At 37.5% G+C, this 15,323-nt stretch overlaps 1 pseudogene; it reads left to right on the top strand.

Moving 5' to 3' along the window:
- The first annotated feature begins 9,684 nt into the window (after window positions 1–9,684).
- On the top strand, window positions 9,685–9,804 carry LOC118612324 (annotated as a pseudogene).
- The last annotated feature ends 5,519 nt before the right edge of the window (window positions 9,805–15,323 follow it).

Below are 15,323 nucleotides of genomic sequence, written 5' to 3'. Positions count from 1 at the left end.
CTCACACATAAGTGCTATCATTTGATTTTCAACTTTTTCTGTCTGGCTTATTTTGCTTAGCATGATTATCTCGAGTTCTATCCATGTTGTTGCAAATGCTATATTTCATCTCTATTATGACTGAGTAATATTCCATTGTGTTTATGTATCACAGCTTCTTTAGCAAGTCATCTATCGCAGGACACTTTGGTTGCTTCTACGTCCTGGCCACAACACAGGACATTTTTAAAAATTATATTTACATATGTATATTTTATTGTGGAGAAGTATGATAGGGCAATTGACAAAATATTTTGAAACCTAAAAGCCAGAAGGATAAAATCCTTAATGGGGGACACTGGAATGGAAAAACAACTTTATGGAGGGAAAGGAACAGTAAATTTCTGATTACTAAGAGTTTTTCAAATGTTTTTTAAACGCGTGATGGTGAGAATCCAATCATTAAAGAAGGTAATATTCCATTGGATACATTTGGAAAGTGATATAACAGTTTTATTTTGACATACCAGTATTTACCACGAGCTGGAACTTTTATGCTTTGCAACTACTAAACTTATATTGAAAATTATAGAAGTAAATGATTTTTTTAAGAAATGATCCAGGGAGTATATTAGCAAAAACATTTGAAGACCATGTACTTACATGACCTAGTAGTTAAAGTCTGGCTCTTGCGTTTATTAGCTCTGTAAACATAGGCTAGTCATTTAGCCTCCCTAAGCACTAATTTTCTAATCTATAAAATGGAAAATAATAAAATTTACTTAAGGATTAGAGTGAAGAAACTTTATAAAAATTCCTAGCAAGATTGGCACCCAAGCTTGGTACTCAATTGTTACTTGATGACACTCAATATTAGTAATAGCTAATATTTCTTAATACTAACACAGAGCTAATATAATTTAATTCTCACATGACTCTATGAGGTAGATTTCTATGAATTATAGATGTGGAAACACATCATAATAATTAAAAGCAATATAAGTTCAATGGATTTTTTATCCTAATTTCTCTGTTTCTATGCATGTTTTTAACTAAGATTATATTAGTCTAAAAATTCTGATAGTATGAAAACTAAATACCTGTATAACTCAAAGTGAACATAAATGTATAATAAGCACACAAATCAAGAAACAGTATTACCAGAACTACCAAAAGCCCCCCTTATACTCTCTTCCAGCCACCCATACCTGCAAGGTTATGACCTAGCCTAACTTCTAACATCACAGATTAGTTTTAATCATTTTTTAAATTTTGTATAAATGGAATCATACAGTTTATTATTTTGCATCTGGCTTCTTTCACTTAAAAATATGTTTGATTGCAAAAAGACAGACTTATAAACCAATGGAGTAGAATAGAGATATTAGAAATAAACTCTGATACATAAGGTCAAGCAATCTTTGACAAGAGTACCAAGACCACTCAGTGAGGTAAAGAAATTCTCTTCAATGAATTAGATTGGGAAAACTGGACATCCACATGCAAAAGAATAAAATTGGACCCTCATACCATATACAACTATAAAACTACAAAACTCCTGGAAGAAAACATGGGGAAAAGTCTTCATGATACAGGATTTGGCAATGATTTCTTGGATATGACAACAAAAACATAGGCAACAAAAGCAAAAATAGATAAATTGGACTTGATCAAAATTAAAAACTACTGTAATCAAAAGATACCATCAGCAGAGTGAAAATTTTCTTAAGAACAGGAGAAAATATTTGCAAATCATTTATCTGATATGGAGCTAATACCCAGAATATATAGAGAACTCATACAACTCAGCAACAAAAAAATAACTAGTAAAAAAAATGGGCAAAGGACATGAAGAGACATTTCTCCAAAGATAATATACGATTGGCCAATGAGTATATGAAAAGATACTCAGTATTACTAATTATTAGGGATATGCAAATTAAAACCATGAGATACCACTTCACACCCATTAGGATGGCTACTATCAAAAAGAAAACCAGAGAATAACAATTGTTGGCTTGGATATGGAGAAATTGTAACTTTTGGGCTCTATTGGTGAGAATGTAAAGTGGTGCAATTGCTATAGAAAACAGTATGGTGATTTCTCAAAAAAGAAAAAGAGAGTTGCCACAGGATCCATCTCTCTCACTTTGGGTTATAAATACAAAAGAATTTATAGCAGAATCTTGAAAAGATATTTGTGCATCCATGTTCATAAGAGCCAAGAGGTGGGTAACCCAAATTGTCATTGATAAATGAATGAACAAATGTGGATATTATGCAGCTTTAAAAAGGAAGGAATTCCCATCATATGCTACAACTTAGATGAACTTTGAAAACATTAGGCTAAGTAAAATAAGCCAGTCACAAAAAATAAATAAATAAATATAATATGATTCCATGAAGTAACGAAAGTAATCAAATTCATAGAAGCAGAAAGAAGAATGATGGTTGTCTGGGGCTAAAAGAAGGAGGAAATAGGGAATTACTGTATAATGAGTATAGTTTTTCAGTTTTATAGAATGAAAAGGGTCTGAAGATCAGTGAATATACGTAGCACTACTAAACTTAATGTGTACTTAAAAAATACACATTTAATAAATTTTGTTACATGGTTTTTTACCACCATTAAAAATTTTTAAGTTTTTAAATACATGTGAGAGATTGATTTATATTTCTGTGCAGAGCTCCAATTCATTCATTCTCATTGCTATATAGCATTCCATTATATGCATATACCATGATATATTTATCCATTCTGTTGATAGACATTTGGGAAGTATCTACTTTGTGTATATTGTAATTAGTGTTAAATATAGAATTTTTAAATGAGGAAAATAAAAATGTATCAGAATTTTAGAGCTTAGAAGGCATTCAGAGAGCACTCGGAACATATTTTAAATGAGTTTAAATATCCTCCATCCTCACTCTCAGCTTGTATATCCAACTGCTAACTTAACTCCTCCATTTGGATATCTAATAGACGTCTTGAAGTTATCATGTCCAAATCTGCTTTACCTACAGCTTGCATTAGGGCCTTTATACTAACTGCTCCTCTTGCCTGCATATCTACTTGATCAACTCCTCCCTTACTTCCTTCAAGTTTTTACTCAAATCTCTTCTCCATCAGGCCAACCAACCCTGACCACCCATTTAATACTGCAACTAGCTTCTTCCCACTCCAGAACTCTTAACCACTCTTACGCTGCTCTACTTTTTAAATTTTTTTCCCATAGCACTTACCATTTTTCAACAAACTATATAATAGTACTTATTTATTATGTTTATTGTATACTGTCTGCAAGTTCCTTAAGGGCAGGGATTTTTCCTTTCCTCCTTTTTACCTACTGCATTCCCAGCACCTAGAATAGTGTCTGACACATAGTAGGCACTCAATAAATATTTGTGTCATAAGTCCTGATAATAGTTGAGACTAAGATGTCCAAAAAAACCATGAGGGTAAGGTAAAGGTAACTTGCAGAACCATATAAGAACAGAGAAGTCAAAGAAAGCATAGGGAACGGGTTATAACTTCCAGAATCCTTTACCACCCATTCCCTCACTCCCACCAGAGCATAGCACTAGGGTAGAGACCATACTTGAAATAAAGCATTCAACTCATGAAAGAAAACCAAGGTGGTGACATGTGTCATGTATATTAAAGTCCATGTATAGGGTGAGTTAAACTCCATTATAATACTCTTCCTATTATAGGGAATTGCAGCATAATCACATAACTCAAAACTAAATAAATATAGAATATCCCAGATGGTGGCCTTGTTATCCAACACCAGAGTTTCAATGGGATTGCTTAATATTTGTTTTGAATTTGCTACTCTGCAATTAACTGATTAATAATTTAGTTTTCTCAGAATTGCAGGACTAAATCCAGGTTTTTTTTCTTGTTCTCATTGGTCATGAGATATTATTATAACTTTAAAATATAGTAATAGTTTGAGATCCTCTAATATATTAGCCAAAAAATTCAAACCTGCCTCTTTAGATCAATAGACTGACTATTAATTTCAAATTGTCAATAAACATGTAGATTAGAACAATGAAATACATCACAAAAGGATAGATATATTTGAGTGTTTTTTTAATTATGCAGTTTCCATATTTAAAAGACATGAAATTCAAATGACTAAAAGCAGAAAAATATTTAACCACTAGTAATAAAAAAATTAATGATAATAATTTTTTCATGTAAGGTGGTAAATACATTTGTAATGCTTACAATGGTGCGGGCTTTTGCATACATTGCTGGTGAGAATATACATTAGCAGTAACTTTCTAGACAGCAATTTAAAAGTAAGTACAAAAATAACAAAATATTAAAAGGTATTTTAAAATGTATATTGTTGTATTAATTGGGATAATATTAACTGCTGGAATATTGACCCAAAAATGTATTTTAATGGCTCAAACAAAATAGAAGTGTATTTCTTGTTCATGTGATGTTCCTGTAATAACTCAGATCTCAGGTATGTGTGTACACATGTGAGAGAGAAGAAAGAGAGAGGTGCTCTATACAATCATTCAGGAACCTGGTAATTAATGGACCCTTGGCCAGATTCAGTGGAGATATCCAGGATCATTCTACAGAAGTGGAAACAGTACAGAGGAGTGTGCATGTAATATCTTATGGATAGGCCTGGAAGTAGCTTACATTTCTCTGGCTAGGACTTAGCTATCTCAGTAGACTTAACTACAAGGACGAGGGGCTGGGAATTGTTGTCTTGTTGTGTGCCCAGTAAGAAGGGACAATAGGTTCCCTGAACAGCTAGCAGTCTTTGCCGTACTCTTTTACCTGGTAATGCACTTCCTGAAATCTAATTTAAGGAAATATAAGGATACATACAGCAGATTAATTTAATATAGCAAAACACTGTACTCATCAGATGACAAATAATATCATAGTCATCCTTAAAGTTCAGTACATTCACTTAGTGAAATATCATGCAGCAATTAAAAATTAGGCTTACAAATAATTTTTCATGACATGGAAAATATCAACATATTGATTTTAAATTTAAAAGATTAATACAGGGCCATATTTACAGTGTTTTAATTATATAAATATAGCAGGTCCTCAAATAATATCATTTTTTCAAAGTTGTTTCATTATAACTTGATGAGGAAGAAAAATCCATTCCCAGAAGGGCCACTACCTGTGAAATCTGCATGTTCTCTCATAGTCTGCATGGGTTTTCTCTAGGGACTCTGGCTTCCTCTCTCATCCAAAAGATGTACATGTGAAGTGAATTGACATGTGTACATTATCCCACACTGGTGTGGGTATGTGTGTAAGTCTGTCCTGGAATGAAAGAGCAGCCTGTCTGTATGAGTTCCCCCTAGAGCCCAAGGTGCTGGAATAAGCAGATTGGAAAAGAATTCTCTTACTTGTTTTTATTAATCTTTCTTAAATGTATGTATAGTTCACATTTATTTCAATGTTTAATATTGGAAGTGTTTTGATGATGTTTTTGTGACCAGAAATATGACATAGGAACTTAACTCTTATTTACATCAATAAATCTATGGTAAAATCAGTTTAGTTATGTGTTATTTCTCCTAAAGTTGTAACTTCCAAGAACTTATCAATGATTTACTTGTCATATATATCATATATCTACCCCAAGAAAAAGATATGATTAAATAGGCAATATATTCTTGTTGTATAACATTCCACTTAATATTATATCCATGAAGATTAAAGTGGTAAAAATGTTTCTTTTATAATATTAAAGTCTAAAGCTAAAAAAATTCTTTATGTGATTATAAATGTGTAAAACAAAGTCATAAAAAAATAGGAATGAAATGTACCAAAATGTAACAGTGATTGTCTTTCTGTGTTGGAATGAATGTAGATTTTTTTTTCTATTTATGAAATTTCCAAGTTTTCTAGAAATAATTTTTATTACTTTTACATTGAAAAAAATTTACATCCTCAAATAGATTGATAAATTGGATTAAATCCTTTAATAAAGTTGAATATTTGCTGGAATGTGAGTGGTGACAGTCTGTGAAATGGAAGTTAGAGTTTCCTCACATCCTCTGCCTCTTTGGAGAGAAGCGATGAAGGAAGCAATCACTAGTCATTGACATCATTTTTAGCTCCTTGAAAGGCTAGGTGTTATGGGAACCCTTGAGCACGGGAGTTGGAGGAGAAAAGGACACCAAGGAAGCATCAACAACTGGTGCCGAAAGATCCTCCAAGTGTTGAAATAAGGCCTGGGCTGTGAGTATCCTGCCAGGGTCTCTATTCTGTACCTCTCAGCCCTGTTCCTGTGATAGGGATGCTGATTCTTCTGGAATTAGAAGAGGAGAGCACATGACTTTTACCCCAGGTGGGCAATGAATCTAGCTGCCTTATTTGACTTCACAGAGATTGCCTGTTACACTAGGATAATAATGAGACTAACTCTCAGAAGACATGGGTTCTGACTGTAATACTACTAACTTTGTGGTTTCAGCTCTAAGTAAAATACTAAACGGCTTTAATCCTCTTCCATACCATAGCATTTCATGCCTCTGTCCCTCCTGGGAGGGGAGTACTATTGCCAGACAATCAGCCCTCAGCTCTTAGCCCTCTTCCAGAATTTCCTTTGTAGTTGGCTGCCTTATCCACCAATATCTTCCTTAATTTTTGCCACAAAAAGAGTGTGTGAAGCATTAGAAAAATGTGGAAGTAATTATAAGAACACTGGAATTGAGAGCTGTTCTAAGACAATAGACAGAGGTTGAGAATGATTAATGCATAATTGAAAGCTGAAGGTAAAAGCCAGAGTGCTCCTTTGGTAGCAGAAAGAGGAGGCTTTCATCTCCTATACAGGAGAGCAGAAAAAGTTGATAACCCTCCTTAATCATTACACTGATCTTCGAAAAAGGTAAAAATTTCAATCTGGGAAGATCTGCTATGCAAATGTCAGGACTCTGGAGCTGTGCTTGGCCTTGTAAGGGAATAGGAGATTGCAAACCAACATTGGTGCAAGATCTGCCTAAAATATACCAGCAGAAGTTCAGAAAATATTACGGGACTATTTCTAAATGTGCAGAACAAAAAAGAGTAGAACATAGAGATGAATAAAGGAGAGTTTGTCAACATGGTAGAAATTGCCCTAGTATAGAATTTAACACCTGGCAAGAACCTTAAGAGATGATGCTAATATGCTGTTAAGGTAGCTCTTTGAGAATCTTCGAAAAGTCATGTCCCCCACTAAAACAAGTACAAATGCTGGAACTGCCAAAGCAGAGAGCAGAGGAAGGGATTAAAGTTGCAGAGAGGTAGACATACAAGATAGACTGCTTAATACTAGAAAGCCCAACAACCAACAGTTTGCCAAACCAATCAGGCATGCACTGCTTAGAGAGGTACTCTCACAAAAAGCTCAAAAGTAGCTACCCTCTGTGGGGTAGCTGTTAGAAAATTGAGCTCCCTAAGAGGAATGATAGAATCTCAAAGTGGCAATAGAGACCAGGCAGCAGTGATTAAACATGGACACAATTATCATAATGTAAAAATTGTGCAGTAAGGTCAGAGTGATACTTAAAGATCTATAGGATGCAGAGGTGGTGATATCCATTATTTTTCCATTTAATTTACCATCCTGATCCCCTCAAAAATCAGACAAAGCTAGAGTATGAGAGTGTACTTTGTAAATTCAACCAAACAGTAGCCCCAACTGAAGGTGCTGCTCCATGTGGTACTTTTGCTAAAGCAGAGTAACATGGTCTCAGGCACATAGTATGCTGCTATTAATCTAATAAGTATATTCTCTTCCATCCCTATTAGAAAGGAGGATCAAAACCAAGTCTCATTCACGGCCTCTGATCAAGATGATAGAGTAGGTAACACTGTGCTCACCTCCTCCAAGACAACATCAAAATTAAACTATGGAACAACCATTATTAAGAACCACCTGAAGTCTAACTAAACAGAAGTCCTACTTAAGAATATACAAAAGAAGCTACGCAGAGACTGGTTGGAGGGGCAGAGACTAGGAATGAGCTGGTCCCAAACCCATATATGGTGGTTAAAAATTGGAAGGGATATCTCAGCTGTGGAGGTTGTCCTGGAGGAGCAAGGGGCCCTGTCCCCACACCAGGCTTCCCAGCCCAGGGTTCTAGTCCTGGGAAGAGAAATCCTCACAACTTGTAGCTGTGAAAACCACTGGTGATTATGGCTGAGTGAGACAATGGTGGCTGGAGTTCCAGTCATTCCTCTTTAAGGGCCCGCACACAGATTTACTTGCTGACAGACTTACTCACTCTGAGCTCCAGCACTGGGGCAGCTGCTCAAAAGGTACCAGGGACATACAGGAGGAACTGAATTGTCGGCCTCAGGATGAGGGCCAGAGGGACAGCTTTCTCCCAGACAGACGTGCTGGCAGAAGCCATTGTTCTTTTGTTGATCCCTCCTCCACCCAGCCTGTATGCTCAGACAGTCACCATAGTTAAGTCTCCAACAACTTGGCTAACAGTGTTCACCTGGCCCTGGTGATTCCGAGACCATACCACACCCAACTTGTAGGCCCACCCACACCACTTTCAGTGGCTTTTCCATAAAATGACCTATCTTGGCTCATGCTGCAGACATTTCTAGAACCTCTCAAAGATTCACAAACCCCAAACAAGCAGCATCTGGCCTCAGCATGCCCTGTAACTTGATAATCAGCCCCAAGCCCAATATTAGTGGCAGCTGGCCTTAATTCACAGCTGAGTTTCCCTCAGGTACCTCCAAGGCCAACACAAGTGGTAACCATTTGCAGATCACTTTGTAGCTCAAACCAAGTGCCCCCAGGCAGGGCACAGGCAGTGGCTAATGTTGGCCTGCACAAGACCCCCTCCCAAGAGGCCCCAGAACCAACACTCCTGGTGACACAGCTTCAGACCACACCAGAACATCAAAAAACTACCTCCAAAACAACACATCCAAAGGGCAGACTTGGCAGGCAGTAGAGCCTCACTAAAGTAAATCCTGCTCTGTAGGGTCAGCACCTGCATTGTAGTCATAGACAATCCTCACATCCAACCAGTCTGAGGATCAATCCCTCCCATTGACATGCTAACAGCGATCAAGACTCAACTACAGCAGGAAGGCACACGCAATCCATACAAGGGACATAGATGCACTACCCAGCTCAGTGACCAGGGAGATTGTGTCACTGGGCCAAACAGGACACCTACTATATAAGGCCACCTTACCAAGGCTGGGATAAATAGCAGCTCGCTCTAATACACAGAAACAAACATAGGAAGGTAGCCCAAATGAGGAGACAAAGACACATGTCCCAAATGAAAGAACAGAACAAAACTCCATAAAAGGAACTAAACAAAAGGAGACAAGCAATCTACTGGGTGCAGAGTTCAAAACACTGATTATAAGAATGTTCAATAATCTCAGTGCAAAATTCAACAAAGAGGTAGGAAACATAGATATGGAGGTATAAAACATTTTTTAAATGGTCAGGAATGAAGAATACAATATCTAAAATGAAGAATACATTAGAAGGAATCAAAAGTAGATTAGATGAGGCAGAGAATTGAATCAGTGATTTAGAAGATAAGGTAGCAGGAAACACATAATCTGAACAGCAAAAAGAAAAAAGAATCCCCCCAAAATGAAGATATTTTAAGGGGCCTCTGGGACAGCATCAAGCATACTAACCTTCACATCATAGGTATTCAAGAAGGAGAAGAGAGTTCTATGGCCATTGCCACCCTGAACATGCCCAATCTCATCTGATCTCAGAAGTTAAGCAGGGTCAGATCTGGTTAGTACTTGGGTAGGAGACCACCTAGGAATACCAGGTGCTATAGGCATTAAAAAAGAAGAAGAAAAAGGAGAAGAGAAAGACTAAAGAATTGAAAACCTATTCGAATAAATAATGGTGGAAAACTTTCCTAACCTGGCAAAGGAAATAGACATACAAATTCAGGAAGCACTGAGAGTCCCAAACAAGATGAACACACCAAGACATATCATAATTAAAATGCCAAGGTTTAAAGACAAAGAGAGAATCTTAAAATTAGCAAGAAAACCCAGTTATCTGTAAGGGAGCTACTATAAGACTGTCAGCTGATTTCTCAAGCCAGAAACTTTGTAGGCCAGAAGGACTGGCACAAAATATTCCAAGTGACGAAAAGTAAGGACCTGCAACCAAGATTATTCTACCAGGCAGAGCTATCATTCAGAACTGAATGACAGATAAAGAGCTTCCCAGACAAGAAAAAGCTAAAGGAGTTCATCAGCACCAAATTAGGATTACAAGAAATGTTAAAGGGACTTCTTTAAGAAGAAAAAAAGGGGCAGGGAAAATACATAAATATGAATAATAAAATGACAATAACTGTATAACTATCACCAATCACTTTAAATGTAAATGAACTAAATGCACCAACCAAAAGACATAGGGTGACTGAATGGATTAGAGACTTTTACATATGCATAATAAAAATTATAAGGAGTAATTAAAGAATTATAAGCAGAATAATGATATCTCTCATCCCAGTTTCAGGACAAGGCTATGATATTTCCATAGTGGCTAAAGAGTGTTCTAAGACAGAGGTCCCCAATCTTTTTGCACCAAGGACTGGTTCTTCTTATGGCCTGATGATCTGAGGTAAAGCTGAGGCAGTGATGCTAGCGCTGGGGAGTGGCTGCAAATACAGATGCAGCTTTGCTCGCTAGCCTGCCACTCTCCTTCTGATGTGCAGCCTGGTTCCTAATGGGCCATCGACCAGCACTGGTCTGTGGCCCAGGGGTTGGGGACCCTTGTTCTAAGGGATTGTTTCAGTCAAACACCTCAGTGTCTTAAAACAGTAATTTGTTCTTCTAGACCAGGTTTGGCTGGCCACTCTGCTTCAATCTGCAAAAAATCTCAGCTTAATTCCTTGCTGTAGATTAGGCTCAGATCTACTTCATGTATGTTCATTCTGGGGACCAGGATATAGGGGAAGACCTTTCTAAGGAGGTTTCTTTTTATCCTTTTTGGTTGCAGTGGATTATCCAGGGCATCTTCTTCCCACGGCAATGACAGTAGCCCCAAAGGGCAGTCAGAAATCATGATGCCTCTTAAAGCTTAGGCTCAGAACAGGTACAAACTGATGCCCACCCACATCGTTTGGCCAAAACAAGTTGAATCCAAAGCCAAGAGATATGGAAGTACACTATGCCTCTAGTGAGAACCCCTATAAACTCGTTTGTAAAGAGTGTAGATAGAGGGAGAGGTGGAAAATTGGAATCAACAATTCAACATACCATAGAGGTCATTTTTACTCAGTACAGTTGACCTTTGAACAACACAGATTTGAACTGCGTTAGTTTAATTATATACTGTTTTTTTTTTTTTCACTTGACCAAAGTTTAATAGACCCATATGGTTCAAATCCATGTTGTTTCAAGGGTCAACTTGGTAGTTGGGAATCCACATACATGAAGGACCAACTGTAGTTAGACACAGGTTTTTGACTGTGCCAAAGGTCAGTCCCCCTAACCCCCAAGTTCTTCAAAGGGCTACTGTACTTAGAAGCTACATGATATGATAAAATATCAGTTATGGAGCCTGACGGGCTATCATTTAATAAATCTGTGGCCTTCCACAAGTTATGTCAAGTTCTCCAGATATCAGTTTTCTCACCTCTAAAATCTAAATTGATACCTCCCACCTTATGAGTGATTACAGGAAATACATGTGATACTGTCCATGGGCCTTGCACTTTGGGCATCAAGGTTAGTTAGGGCCACTCTGCTAGTCACAGCTAGTATGCTATGCCTCTATTAATAAGAACTATGAGGAGGATGATCAATGGTTGGACTTTGGTACTGCAAAGTCACCACAGTGGAGAGATACAAAAATCCAGTAGAGCCCAGAATACAGCATTCTTTTAAGATGCCTACTAATGTCCCCTCTTCTGACAACTACTCTATTTGTCTTTGGGGAAGGTGTGTCTTCCAGAAGAAAGGCCAGCCATTTGCTAATATGTGTTTGGTCTGACAGTTCTTTTACACATCAGCTTCATTCATTGGCAGCTTGAATTTTGGGTTCATGAATAAGAGGGGTATTTATGCCAGAAGAGTCTAGGAGCAAGCCGAGCAGGAGGCAAATGGAAAAAGTATTTCTTGACATTGCTTTAGAGTTGTTTCCCTGAGTCTGCAGCTGCTGCTCTGTCCACATGGCTTCCCTTTGCTGAAGGGTTATGCCAAAGACAATATCCAAAATACTCTTATTTATCTTCTCAGATTGAGGCCAACTGGGCCAACATTACAAAGTTCTTGAAACCAAGCCTCTTGAGTCCCACAGCAATGCTTTTTTCCTTATTGGTATAAATTAGATAGGCAAAGGCTAAGCTGCTGTATAAAAGACACCACAAAATATAATGGCTCCAATAATATTTACATTAATTTCTCTTTCATATAGTTTAGAAATGGGCAAGCAGCCTAGAATGGTTTGGAGGTTGTGGTACATGTAAACATCTAGAAATCCAGGTTTCTTCCATCTTCTTGCTCCACCATTCCTAAGTAGCCCTTGTCAATGGAGAGTTCTTGAGAAAGAAATAAGCTTTAATACTTTCTCCTATGTATCTAGAATAGTATAGCTTTGTACCATCCTTGGAATAATGGAGAGAGATAAGAGTTACTTAAATCACTTTCTGTAATACTTAACTCTCTTAAGAACCCCAGTTGAAAGAGGCTGCTAGAGTGTTATTATCCCATAGTTGAAGCTGGACTCCAGCAACATATTTGAACATTCCAATCTATAGGGAGAGAGGCAGAGGAAGTGGGAGAAAGGAGATTCTTTAAAAATTACAACCTGGGAGTTGTATGTATCTCTTCTGCTCACACCTGATTTCCAGAACAAAGTTTCATAGCCAAATCTACTCACAAAAGTGCTGAGGAAAGTAGTTTGTAGTGTGGTAGCCATATGCACAGCTAAAACTTTTGGATATTCTATTACTAAGAGAAAGAAGGATGGAATAAACAGGGAAGTGATTATCAGTCTCTGTCATCTTTGACTATTACTTATTAGACAGTAAGTTTTATGAGAGCAGGAACTGTGTTTCATTGACTAAGGACAAATAAGTATTTATTTTAGCATAGTATCTAGTATATAGAAGACCCTTAATAACTTTGATTGAATTCCACTTATTTATTTTACATTAAGATAATCCAGAGGAGTGTCTTAAATTATAATTTTCAAAAGACCCAGGGATCAAACACAGCAGGTCCCCAAATAATGTTGTTTGATCGAACATCGTTTTATTAAAACCTTCATGAGATACCATAGGAGCTTAACTCTTGTTTATATTAATTAGTCTATGGTAAAATAGATTTCATCATACATCACTTTGCCACAGTTCTAAGAACCTATCAATGACGTTAAGAGGGCTTACTGTACTCGATGAATAATTATTTAATGTGTTCTTCCTTTTAATGGGGAGGGTGGTTAGTAATCTTGATTTGTTCTAAGATAAGTTTCTTTCCATTAGCTTTAATTATTGATTACTTTGACTTTCTAAATCTCCAGGATTAATTTATGCACTTTCATAAACCGGCAGAAGAAAACAACTCTCCTCAACTGGAATACAAAGGGCACAGTTAGGATGTGAAGATTATATGGAATAAAGGAAATGGTATTTGTAAAAAGCACTTAAAATGGTGACTGGCACATAGAGAATACTATATAAGTGTCATAGGTGATAGAAACTAGCTGATGGTGATAGATGATGAATAGATAATGATAGACAGACAGAGAGACAGACAGATGACAGATAGGTAGATGAGAGATAGATAGATAGATAGATAGATAGATAGATAGATAGATAGATAGATAGATAGATAGATAATAGATGCCAAGAAAGAAGAAAGGAAAGCAGAAAGGGAGGGAAGGAGGGAGAGAGGGAGGGAAGAAGGGACTGCAATTAGAAACGAGTTGATATTTTCTTCCTTATTCATGAGTAGATTATAACATTTTCTAAAGACAGAACAGTCACTAGGCCTCCATGGAAGGAGGTGTCTCACCAAAGACCTAAAGATTCATTCCTTTGCTTGGCCAAGCCTGGATGCATTTTGCCTACTACTCGTGCTACAGTCAAGCTAAATGATTACTGATCTCTTTGGGAACACTAAAATGACAAGCAAAAATGGACGAGCAGCTAGAGAAAGGGCCTAACTCTGAAGGAGGCAGGTGCCATAGCAAGAAACTCTAAGGATATCTTATGGGGTTCTCAGACCTAGTCTTTTGGGTCATTCTGCATTTTTGGTATAATCTAGCACACAGAATACTTCAGGATAGGAAACGTCCTGGGCATCTTTCTGGTTTCGGTATAGGTGTTTATGATAGATGCATGGTTTTGTCCGCCATGTATCCATTCTCGCTTTTTCTGGTAACAGCACTTTGTGCCCTCCTAGGGATCCTCTGTTCTCCTTTTTCACATGATTCTTGTATAGCTGTGCTCACCTCCCACCAGACCAGGAATGACAACTCAGTGTATGCTATCTTCTTGACCATGTGATTGGTTTATGAAATCACAGATGAAGGAAAATGGAAGGTGTGTATTTGAAAACACCTTTCCTAGCCCTAGAAAGGTCATATGTGGTGAAAAAATGTAGTCAAACCAAAGAGGAAGGCAGAGTTGAGCAGACACCAGACGGAGAGTACTGATACCATTTAAACCCCACAATCCAGTTGTCCTTAAGCTAGATTTGTTCCTTTCAGCTACATGCACCAATAAACTCCCTTTTTTATTTAAGCTTATTTGAGTTAGTTTCTACCATTTGCTTTCAAGAGAGTCCTGCTTTACAGAGTGCCTGACTTGGTCTGGCTATCCTAGCAGCTCCTTAATCACTATGGCTAAGATTGCTGAGGACCTATAACAGCTCTTACAGTTACGTTCCAGTGGTTCAGAAAATTGCTCCGGGTTCCACTTTGTACCTTCCACTCTAAACTCTCTTGCTCTGGTTTCTTATCTCTACTTCTGTCCTGTGGTTTGGCACTTGGGTCTCTTTGGATTGACACTTCATGGTACATTGAGCTTGGGCTTCTATTTCAGGTATCGTCCTGAGCATAATTTCTCCAAAAGCCCTGGGCTGTACCCTTTTTATCCCATAGGCCAGTGTCTCCAACCTTTAGGCCAGACTTCACTCCATAAGCAAGAACCACTGAGCCTTTTTGACTCTTCAGTGGCCCTTGAAGCAAATCTTCCAGGTCCTTTTAATGCATGTTCACTTTCTTTTGGTGTTGTTGCCGTAGGCTTTAATTTATGTTACTCAGAAAACCCAAAGGTCAAAACTCCCTCTGTAGTCCACCAAGATATTCAGATAACTTTCCCCAGATTTGGCA

The sequence above is a fragment of the Rousettus aegyptiacus genome, unplaced genomic scaffold, assembly GCF_014176215.1.
Source record: "Rousettus aegyptiacus isolate mRouAeg1 unplaced genomic scaffold, mRouAeg1.p scaffold_m13_p_15, whole genome shotgun sequence".
NCBI classification, from domain to species: domain Eukaryota; kingdom Metazoa; phylum Chordata; class Mammalia; order Chiroptera; family Pteropodidae; genus Rousettus; species Rousettus aegyptiacus.
This window is presented reverse-complemented; position numbering and strand designations above follow the sequence as displayed.